Source organism: Mastigoproctus giganteus, chromosome 14, assembly GCF_048544385.1.
Source record: "Mastigoproctus giganteus isolate SK-2022 chromosome 14, ASM4854438v1, whole genome shotgun sequence".
NCBI lineage: Eukaryota > Metazoa > Arthropoda > Arachnida > Uropygi > Thelyphonidae > Mastigoproctus > Mastigoproctus giganteus.
This window is the reverse complement of record NC_143588.1, coordinates 118499638-118511605: the sequence shown is the minus strand read 5'-3', so window position 1 is coordinate 118511605 and position 11968 is coordinate 118499638. Positions and strand designations below refer to the sequence as shown.

The 11968-nt window shown below is 38.4% G+C and overlaps 1 long non-coding RNA gene across 1 annotated transcript; it reads left to right on the top strand.

Moving 5' to 3' along the window:
• Positions 1-4322: 4322 nt before the first annotated feature.
• On the top strand, positions 4323-8710 carry LOC150075675 (uncharacterized). The gene is made up of 3 exons (XR_016547914.1): positions 4323-4361; positions 5093-5402; positions 8545-8710. It is a non-coding gene; the product is annotated as an uncharacterized LOC150075675 (long non-coding RNA).
• The last annotated feature ends 3258 nt before the right edge of the window (positions 8711-11968 follow it).

Here is an 11968-nt window from a genome sequence, read left to right as displayed (position 1 = left end):
GATGAAAATTCCTGTGCTCCTTTGCTCGGATGGCTGTTAACTGACTGTGACTTTGCTACTAATGACTGCAGGACTTACTGGATTTACCCTCAACTGCTTATAAGGTTTGCGCTTACTTCTGGGCTTGTGTAAAGTTTTGTCGGTTGAATGGTACTGTTATCCTTAATTATTTTCTTTGAACTTTTTTTTTTTTTTTTATGTTAATATGCATAAGATTACTTTCATTGTTTACTTTGACATTTCAAAGTATCATCTGTGTTTACCTCAATCAGTTGAGGTTATATTTTGTACAGTATTTAATCTTTGTATAGTTGTACAAGTTCCTTTTTTTTTTTTTTTTTACTATTTTTGGCTCGTACTTTGTTGGGCTCTTGGCGTCCCTCTCTTCTGCTGCCACCGGTTGGTTGCCCCTGGTCTACCTTCCCGTGGCGGTGGTGGTGGAGCGTTTCCGACCTGCTGATTCCAGGTAGCCAAACAGCCAGTTCACTTCTGGCCATTTCTGCAGAATTCTCTAATTTAAAAGTGAAACGAGGCGGAGATGAACTAACGTTCCAGGTGCCGCTCAAGACAAATACATACATACATACAAACTGTGCTCTCGTAATGTTTGCCATACTCTTGTTTGCGGAACATCGATACGCGTAGGAAATTCTTCGTGTGCTAGCAGTTGGACTACTTTCAACGGACTGAACGGAAGTGCCTCCGTAGCCGAGTGGTCAGGAGCGGGAGTGCAGTGACACACGCTCTTTGAGTAGACCGGGGTTCAAGCCCCTGACTGCTGAATACGGTCGATCTGCCAACCCGCACTGGACCAGCGTGGCAGATTATGGTCCATTTTCCCTCAGCATGAATTGTTGAGGAGGCTTCCATCCTGCAGTGGGTTGATAATGGCTGCAATTTACTTTTTTTTTACAACGGACTGAAGAATGCGTTCAATTTCATCCATATTTTGTTCATTTATTTTATTTTATCATGTTTTATTTTATTTAATTATTATTATATTTTTTTGTTTTTTATTATTATTATTTTTAAGGTCCTAGCTACTGAAATCTCAGGAAACTAGGTGGCAGGACCTGCGAGAGTAAATAATATCTAAACTGGTACTTGGTCTGCCTCCACGGGGCAGAGTGTGGCCAACTTGAGTCCCATTAGGGTCCAGCGGCTAAATGACCAGAGGAACAACGGTACACGATACGACACATATACAAAATCCATACACTTTAAAGCTCTGCCATTGGCAGTGTTCTGTTTCACACCCACAATGTATACTACGCGGAGATGGGGGAAAACCCCTGGTGCCGTTTGACACTAAAAACACTCTACATTCCACTAAAACTACTTAAACTGTTATATTTAGGCCACCCAAATAATTAAATTCATCTGCTGTGCTGTCTCTTATGTCTGTTAATTACGTGTGCTCTATGGTCGATTTGTCTGTTTGCTGGACGAAAAACCCCAGTTTCTGGGGGAAAAAACCTTGCTATCTACGCCAGAGACCGACTGACTCAGCCACGGAGTACTCCACTCCACTACCTAAACTTGACCAAGTACATCCTTTCATGTCAACGGTCTTACCCCCTGCCGGTGCCGTCTTTCAGCAGGATAATGCGCCATACCACGCCGCCCGGATTGTTCGAGACTGGTTTGCGAAAGATTTCCAGTTATTGCCCTGCCCTCCAAATTCCACAGACATCAATCCCATCGAGCATCTGCCGTTTGTGTTGGAACAGCAAGTCCGATCAGCGGCATCTCAACTACGGTCCTTACAGTAGTTAAATGATCTGCTGGTTATGTGTTGGTATCCACAAGACACATTTAGAAATCTTCTACCGTCCATGCCTTGCCGGGTACAAGATGTTTTGGCTGCACGTGGAGGACCAACATCATATTAGGTAGGTGGTCATAATATTTTGGCTCATCGGCGTATTTATTTATTTTTTTGGCTGATGCAGCATAAGCCATAGGCTTCCTTGCACCATGTGGCCATTGCTAATATTAATACTAATACAAAGTGGAGGAGAAATTATTGAAGTTAAACATCAGAAAGGCACCTGTGGTTGATGGGATCTATCCAGATAAACTAAAGCAAGCGGCAAAAGAACTAAGCAAACCCTTAGCCATAATTATGAGACCATCCTTGGACTCAGGGGACAGTCCCGACCGATCGGAGTGTACAAATGTATCCCCAATTCTAAAAGGGGGATCGAAGGGTGACACGAGTAATTACAGACTTCTGTTCCGAAAAAAATAATGGAGTCACTGGTTAAAGATGAATTGCAGAATCATCTAGACAAGACTTCAGCAATAATTCAGACACAGCATGGGTTTGTTAAGGGAAAGTCTTGTCTGACAAATTTCATTCGTTATTATGATGTGGTTAAAAAGGAACTGGACGCAAAAAATAATTTTGATGCCATATACTTGGATTTCAGGAAAGCTTTTGACACTTTGCGCATGGAAGACTACTGTACAAATTGGAGCAGAATGGTATTAAGGGTAAATTGTTACAATGGATAAAAGGATGGTTGAATGGGAGAAGACAGAGGTAATCAATGGGTGCTGCTCTTCGTGGACTAATGTTATTAGTGGAGTCCCACAGGGTTCGGCGTTGGATCCACTGTTGTTTTGTATTGATGAAGTTATATCAGGCTTAGTGTCGAAGTTTGCAGATGATACAAAGGTTGGCGGCAATAGCAGTGTACTACTGCAATAGGATCTAGAAAATTTGGGAAGATGGGCTGAAAAGTGACAACTGAAGTTTAACGTTGACAAATGCAGAGTACTGTATATGGGTAGAAGTAACCTCAGAGGAACGTACCAACTGTGTGGTACTGCACTTCGGGTGGTAGCAAATGAAAAGACCTGGAAGTGATTGTGCAGTCAGATATGAAGTTTTCTGAGCAATGCAGACTGGCTGCCATAGCAGGTTATGGAGTATTGTAAATGATATACAGGAATTTTGCTAGCAGTAAAAAGGAGGCGATTATCCCCTTGTATAAGGCAATGGTCAGGCACGACCTTGAATACTGCATACAGGTCTGGAGGCCTCATTTTAGGAAGGATTAAGTTGCTCGAGTGTGTACAGAGAAGGACAACAAGACTGGTAAGGGGAAGACGGGGTCCTCTTACCAAGAAAGGCTTAAGTTCTGCAAATTGCAGCGGCTGGCAACTAGACACCTGCGAGGTGATCTGATTGATATGTATAAGGCCTTGAATGGGTTGAGCACACTGAATTCTGATGAGTTTCTTCCGCTTGCTCAGATTACCAACCTGAGGGAGCATAAATTAAAATTGAGGAAAGTCAGTTGTTGTAGAATGTTGTTGGGTGGAAATTTGCCTTTAGCCAGCGGGTAGTTAATTGCTGGAACAAACTTCCATCTGTCGTTGGAACAATCTTCCAACTTTTAGAGGGAATTGTTGTGTGAATTTTTTTTGGCTGATGCTACATAAGTTAATATGCTTGCTTTCTTGCATCACATGCCTCTATTACTACTGCTAATACTAATCTACCGTAGAAAGAACGTTTTCAACTTTGAAATACTTGAAAATGTATCTACGAAGTACTATTGAGCAAATTGAATGGACTAGCACATTTGTATATTCATAAAACATTACCTGTAGATATTAACGATGTTTTTAATATTCTACAGAAAAAGAGTAGAAAGTTATAGCAGCGCATTAAGTACAAAATTATATTTAAAGTTATTCATTATAATTCCTTTTTTTTTTGTAAATTATATTTTGTAATTTTATTATTTTCTTTGTAAATTTTGATATATAATTTTAATGTGTACATGAACTTATATTATTCGTTCCTTTGTTTATCTATGTACCTATTTCAGAATTTCGTTTATCTTTTTAGTGTAATATTATTATTTTTTTCTAGTTTGCAATTTTTGTAAACAATTTTATGCATAATTTTATACACGTAATTAAAGTAAATTTAATTACTGTATTTAATAATCGTGCCGAGTCTCCCTAGTAGCCTTTATGTAACATCAGTGACATAGCCAGGGTTGGGTCAGCAGGTGCATTGTACCCCCGTGATGCCGTTATCTAGTATTTTGACGCTTTTTTAGAAAGCAAATGGCACATTTTTTTGTGTGCCATTTGCAATTAGTGCCTTTTTTCTGATTGTACCTGCTAACAAAAAAATCCTGGCTACGCCACTGCCCTGAGGCGATCTAGAGCCTAAACCTGGAACCCGCAGTATATTTACATAATCCTGCTTAATTCCAGCCAATCAAATAAGAGTGATACCTAGTACTAGAGTACATACTCATGTATATATAGCTGGAGCCATAGATAAGAAATAGTTATCAGTTTGATCTTTGGTGTGTTTTATTACAGTAAGACTACAAGTGAGTGTCCTACTTTCCTATAAGCTGTTTTAGTTTTTAAAATTTTATTTATTTTTTTGATTGGATATAAAAGGCTATTTTACAATTTTATATTTATATAGACATAAATTTAAAAAACTGGTTATTAGGCTTAAGCATTCTTCTCATGCAGCCAAGAGATATTGATTAATTGATATGAAGTACAGGAATATCTCATGAAGATTACTTTCGGTATTGCCTTATAGATAATTGAAATAGATAGGTTTTTGTGATAAAATACGGTTGAATTTTGGCGTAGCATTACAAATATTTCTAAACGAATAGTTTGTTTTTCGTAATATTTTTTTCAGAACAAGAATGATTATTTTGGAACTATTTACGCTAACGTAGGGAGTAAACATCTCCTAAACGTCCATAAGAAAAACGTCATAATTATGATCACCTTGTTTGGGGAAATAAATAAATAATAACAGATAATGGATGTGCAGAATTTGAGCTCGTTCATAATTCAGCCTATTTTTATTCATTTTATTTGCATTAATTGACAATAACCGCCATCTCGTTAATAAGAAATAGTGTGGTAATCTATAAATCAGTGTGTCACGTGACTCGTGAGTCTTGTTCGATTGCGTTTAGGCTTCAGTCGTTTAATTAATATGCTCTATTTGAAATCAGAGATAATTTTTAACACAAAGTAGTAAGATAAGATATTCCAGTTTAAGTTTACTCTGAGTTTAGATTTCTGTTTTCAGTTTCAGAACGTGAACTTAATCCTTGTAAATGGCTTCTGGTGATCATCGTGCCATAAAGTCGTCCTCACGTAATTTTGAGCCGAACCGGTTTCCTAGTTATTTTAACAAAGGACAACTGAAAAAAATTCGGTTTTCGGACGGATCAATCAGAATAAACACATATAAAGAAGAAAGTCGTGTTCCAGAGATAAATAGAGCGCAGGATGAGGTTGGAAGATGTAATTCGCCACTACACAGAAATCTGTTAGTGTGTCCATGTGGATTGAAACCTAGAAAGTTACAAGAAAACTTCTTGGGTCCATAATACTCGGTAAGTTGATTTGAATAAGTTATCTTCTTTGGTTAATCTTTTCAAGCTGGTACCCTTCCAGTTGATCGTTGGCAGTGATTGACATGCCAGCCCGCTATGGTTAGTCTTAGAGTGTTTATTTCCTCCCCCCCCCCCATTTGCCGCGATCTAAGGGGGATAAACACGCTAAGACTAACCATAGCGGACTATGCATATGTAGTAACGTTACGCCCTCGTGGGTCGCGCAGTTGGTAGAATGACGTGAGGAAATTTTTTTGGGCTTTTTTTCCAGAACGTGGCTGAATTAGTCGGTGTCTGACGAGGGTAGCATGTTGTTGTTTTTTTTTTTTTTTTTTTTCTCTTCCGGAAACTCCGGTTTTTCGTTCAGCAAACAAAAAATCGACCACAGGACGCACACAACTTAGAGATAGTATATACAACTTAGAGATTGTATATGGGGAGCAATATGGCTTTAGTCGATGATCCTGAAATTTAAATGTTTTTATGGTAAGTCTTGGCTTCAACTCAAGCCTGTGTACGCCAGGGGCGTATTCAGCGTTGGGGCGAGAGAGCATATGCCCACCTTAACCAAAAATTTTCGAAATTAAAGAAAGAACGAAGGAACCATTGTTTAAAAAAACTCAAAAGCCTGGCACCATTCCCCCTCCCCCTTATAATGATACCCGGACATGGTCACCATGCTTTATCCTTACAATGATATCTTGATACGCCAGTGGTGTACGCTGTGGACAAGGACACCTTGGGTTCCATCCTCCGACACGCCTTTTGCTTACCTGCCTTTATACATCCTATTTGTGTGTTTTTTTTTTTTTTTTTTTTTGTTTTTTTTTAAATACATTCATTACAGGTTGTATTTTACATGGTTTCCCGATTTCCTCACTTATCTTTTATCTCTTAGTATTTTTATTAGTGATTTTCCTATGTTTTCATTTATTAGCTGTTGTGTTTCTCGTTTCTGATGTTCAAATTCAGCATCTTGATATATCTTTGGGTTGTTTAAAACTATATTTACCATTCCCCCCCCCCCCCGCTATTCTACTCCATCAGTTATTCCTGAACTACTTATCTGTATTCCTGGATAGTTTAGATTTCATTATTTGTTCTTATTTTCCCTTCTCATTCTAATCTATTATTATTATTAGGACTTGTTTTCCTTATGGATATTTCGATATTTTTGCTTTCTTATTAAAATGATTTACTTTTATTAATTCATCCATTACGAAGCTGAAGACAGTTTGGTTCAGCAAGTTTCCTCTGTTTCAAGTATTCTTTCTTATTTTTTCCTTGATTTTTTTGATTATAAAACAATCTCTATCTGCTTTGTCATAAATATTGCATCTATGCATGATCTATATTCCTATGTCTGGGTCCAACCACTTGATGCCCAGACATACAATGTGCCACCCCCCCCCCCCACCGCCTGTCCACAGGTTGTGCACTACAATAACCAGATTTTAAACAATAAAAAAAAACTCAATACGAGGAGTTAATGAAAATGTTCGTATCCTGACCTAGATAAAACATCAGTAGGAAGGTTTAAGATGCCTTTTTGAATATAAGTTGTCAACATATTCAATAACTACCATGTGAAATTTCATTCCCGTATTGTTGACAAAGTGGAGTATCGAGCAGTGATGAAGTTCCTGCATTTGCAGGGTAAGACAGCTCAGGAAATTGACGAAGAAAATGAAAGCTGTGTATGGGCAGAGTTTTTTCCATCCTGTGACACTAAAAAAGTGGAAACGGAAGTTCCAGTGCGGTCGTACAAGTGACTCTTAACGAGCTAAGAGAAGGAAGGCCATCCACAAATTAAAAGGTTGAACAGCTGGTGCTGAGTGACAATTCATCGCAAATGCGGTGAGAATTAGTAAAATGCCCACAGCATTTTACAGTAAAATGCCCACAGCATTTTACAGTAAAATGCCCACAGCATTTTACAGTAAAATGCCCACAGCATTTTACACAAACTCGGCACCAGCTGTTCAACCTTTTAATTTGTGGATGGCCTTCCTTCTCTTAGCTCGTTAAAGTCACTTGTACGACCGCACTGGAACTTCCGTTTCCACTTTTTTTTTTTTTTTAGTGTCACAGGATGGGAAAACTCTGCCCATACGCATTTTATACGACCATTTGCACATGTATAAGGTCTCCGCACGATGGGTTCCAAGATTGCTGACGCCTTTGCAGAAGCAATGTCGAATGCAATGTTCTCGCCAACTACTGGATTTGTGTAATGCGGATGTTGAACTTTTCTGATCGGCAATTGACGAATGCTGGGTGTACCAGTATGATCCGGAGACTAAAGTCATGTCAAAGCAGTAGCTTTTATTCGTCTCAGGAAGTCATCAATGAAGTAGAATCGTGGTTTCAGGCAAAAAGTGCGGTCTTCTATGATCAAGGCATTAAACAACTGATCCATAGTTGGGAGAAATGTGTTACTATACATGGAGAGTGCAGAGAAAGGGATTAAAGTTCCTGTGAAGTTTCATCTTTCTAGAGCTATTATTTCTAGGTAAGGGTACGAACTTTTTGATACCCCCTCGTATATACTCTGCCCAAACTATAATGTGAAAAGTGAGTGGGTAGTGAGCGTGCGAATCGCGCAAAGGTGAACGATATGTATCTATCACAGACCACCCTGTAGCGACCTGTAGGTCTATATACCCCAGTTATTGCCTGCCTACTTCTAAACGGGTCACTACATTGGGTAGGGAACCGATCACATTAGGACTGTCCAAGGTTTATGTAAGGTCACTGATGCGCATATGAGTGATCTACCATAAAGTTATAAAATGCAAATTAAAAGAAATAAGATGCTTTGTTAAACACTGTTATGAAGAAAACGTACGATCCCTTTGAGATCATTATCATGATATTTTTGTGCTGCAATTATCAGCGTTATGGGTATTTTATGTCATTCACCAAGAAGTGTTTCAGTACCAATCTCTACACAACTCAAATTAAAAATATATCTTTTAAATCTTTGCTTCAATGATAAGTTGTAAAAAAAAAAAAAAAAAAAAAAATCTTAATTTATCAGGTGTTTTCCGTGCCTGCTTTGAAAATATTTAATTTTGTGCAATGTTTTTCTTTTTAAGTGTGGATTCCAATTTAAATATATATATTTTTTTATCTTTTAAAGATAATTCAGGAAGAGACAAAAGTTCACCAGTAGGCTTCTAATTGAAGACGACCAAGAAAAATATAGTTCTTATGGGTCATCCGAAAATTGCACTCAACTGAAGAATAACTTGAAATGCATTTTTATTGTCAAAATCCCTGTTCATATAACTTGAGAATGTAACCTTATCAGGGAAAGAATAAAATATATTTATAAAAGCCCAAATATTATACGCAATACTTTTACGCAATTTAAAACGCGTACTGCAATGGGGAGACATCAGAGGATGCCAATGCCATATTAGAAACCATTTGTTCGTGCCATGCCATTAAAACTACAAGTCCTTAGATCAGCAAGTAGGGAAGGTTTTGCCAATGGGTCGTCATGTTTTCTTTTTGCACTTGGTGTTAAGAATTGCAGCGTGCTGATTGGACGCACTTCGTTTCACCTTCTGGGCTGATGGCAGAAGGTTTAAAGACCCCCGCCATAATCAACAATGGCTCACATAATCATCAAATTGAAACCTTTACTGGGGTTAGAGCTCTCGTGTGGTAGCACAGTAGAAATTATCATCCTACGTTTGGTGGAAAATGCTCTGTTGCGAATTCCGTCAGAAGAATTTCTTCTATAAGAAATATTTCTACAAGGTTGGTGCATAGAGAGCTCTGGATTTTATGGAAGAGCATTAGTGATGTGTTATGAAATGAAAAATCACGATACATTGTAATCTGATGACTGGGTATTTCAGATACCAGGAGAGTTATTTATCAGAGCTTGTCGTTCCGACTGTGGAGTTTGTTGGTAGCTAAGTCACCCTCTGGATTTTGCCTCGTAGTTTAATTTAGTTTTGACCAGGTCATCATTCTGGAACAATGAAGGCTGTCCGGTAAGTATTCTGAACAGTTCTTCCTTGCACTGGCAAGGAAGAACAGAACCTCCGCACACTGGCAGCAGTATGGGGAGGGTCAGAATCGAAATAATTTTACAAACAGAAGGATAGTTAATAAGGTTTTTTTTTTTTATAAGTATACAGTATTTCTGATTACCAATCCGTCTGACGAACCAGACAGTGCTCCGGTTCATTCAGCGTAATCTGGTTTGAAGACTGAGAAGGCCAGTAAATCCTGGCCTAATCAATATCTCAACCTTAATCCCATTGGAATGAAATGGTTCGGCTTTGGCCAAGACACCCTCAACGAATAGCTGAATTGGCCAGCGTGTTGGAGGAAAGAATAAAATTCCCCTTCCTGCTGTCAAAAATTTGTCAGTACCTACCAATAAGGATATCTATAAAGTCGTCCACAATCAGAACGGCCCTCAACCTCTGATTTAAAAAAAAAATTCGCCTTGTCCATATGACAGTGACCCAGGCCACCTACACGATTTCTGGATTGAGGCAATCTTTCCCCTCCCCCCCACTTGAAGCTTCTGACAGTGTGTAATTAAAGGCAAGGTGGACCAATAGTTTATTAAATCTGTTAATATCTTTGAAGGCACCTTTTGACTAGGTCGTGTTTGTATACGTATGCTGCAGTAATTAGATCAAAACAATTTGACATCCTTTTCCCATTTGAATGGAAATTGATTGAATGACATTTTTCTTGCTTCAGAGTTCACATGTGAAGCTGCTGGTACCCATTCCCAAAGATACCTGCATATTTTTGCTTATACCTAGTTTCCCAGGGACCACGTTCAGATTAGTGGGGGGAAGCGAGAAACTTAACCAGTATTTAATTGTAATAATAGTAAATATTGTAAATATTGTATCAATGTAAGTTTATTTTTGGCAATATTCACTAAATTACGACATCGTTTAGTATTATAGGGTTTCATAAGGTTCCATGTTCACAAAAGAACAGTTGTGTTATTTGAAATACCCATCGAATTATGCGTTTAAGGAAATAAAATCTTGCTAACAAAAATGCAATGCTTAGAAATGAGTTTTAAATTGTAATGCAAAGCGGCTGCTTCGCATCTACCCAGTATCATTTGGTTTGGCTTTCTTGTTTGATGTTCTCATAGTGAATATTATCTGAAATTTTACTGTAATATGTTGTCATCAATTGAAGCTTTGTTTCTTTAACGTTAATCCTCTCGGTTTGCTTACAAAACAGCTATATAATTCAAGTTATTACTTGAAAGCGTTGAAACAATGGGCGATTCCTTTTGTTTTGTGCATTCTGTTTTCTTAGAACAAAACCCAATTGTGGTTAAATTCGCACCTAAAATGACGCTAAAAATATATGTCAAGGAAACTGAGAAGTAGGTCTCCTTGCCGATTTTGAAAATATAAATTGCTTGTACATCTAAAGCACTCCGATGTCAAAGGGTTACAACGTAATTTTTTAGGTATTGTCAAGATTTCTCAATATGATGCAATGTTTCTGACTCATGAGACAATGAAGCCACCTTTTACTGGCACTTAAGTGATCCCGGAGCTCTTTCTGAAAAATCTTAATGTCCTATTCAGATGTCAATGCTAATTAAAGGGGAAGTTTGTTCTCAACTTCAACTCTCTTAACTATATCGAAAATAAGCAAGTCTTCGAAGACACAAAACGCGCGACCATTCTAATTGTTAATCTACACTTCCTTTAACTGCACGCTGCTACTGGAAAATGATAGGAAGGAGAAGAGGAGTGAGTAAGACTTTTTCTGCATGCAATTGTAACAACATAGTGACATAGTGTTTTTTGACAAGCGGCACCGGTGCTTTCGCACAACTCCGCATTTGAATCTCTTGTGAAGTAAGACAGTACAGTACTGTCAAGGCCAGATATCATATGTTAGTGTATGTTCGTGTTTGCTTAGTGCGGGTTATGTTGTTCATCTGGCCGCTTAGCCTAGGGTCTGTGGAACACCACAGACTGCTAGTTACCGTCACTGGCACTGGGAGCCGGACCAGGTATGTGGAAAGAGAACTCTGGCTGGCCGACCCTGGGGTTAGCCTGAGCTTCCCAGGGAGGGCCGAAAAAAAAAAATAAATAAATAAATAAATAAAAAAAAATAATAAAAATAAAAAAAAAAATAATAAATAAAAAATAAAATAAAAATAATTTTTTTTTTTTTTTTTTTTTTTTTTTTTGAAATAGGAGAAGGGTGAGAGATTGAGGAGAAGAAAGAAGGTAAGCAGAAGAGAGAGGGTGAGGTAGGGTGGGCTCCCCCAGGGGGGAGCCCACCCTACCTCAGGAAGAAGAGAAAAGGTTGTGAGGTCAAGTGACCCACAAAGTCAGATTGCCTAATAGCATGATCCTGCATTTGATAAGTCAAATGCCAGTCCCACTCCCAGAGGAGTATTTATATGAGTTCCTGCACAAGTAGGAAAATCAGATATTGTCATACACCTTGAAGAGAAGAGGTGCCAGCAAGTGAGTGGGTCCCACAATGGGCAAGGGGCCCAGTGTCAAGCAATTTAATCTTCTTCATCCAAGGGTGACTTGTAGGCA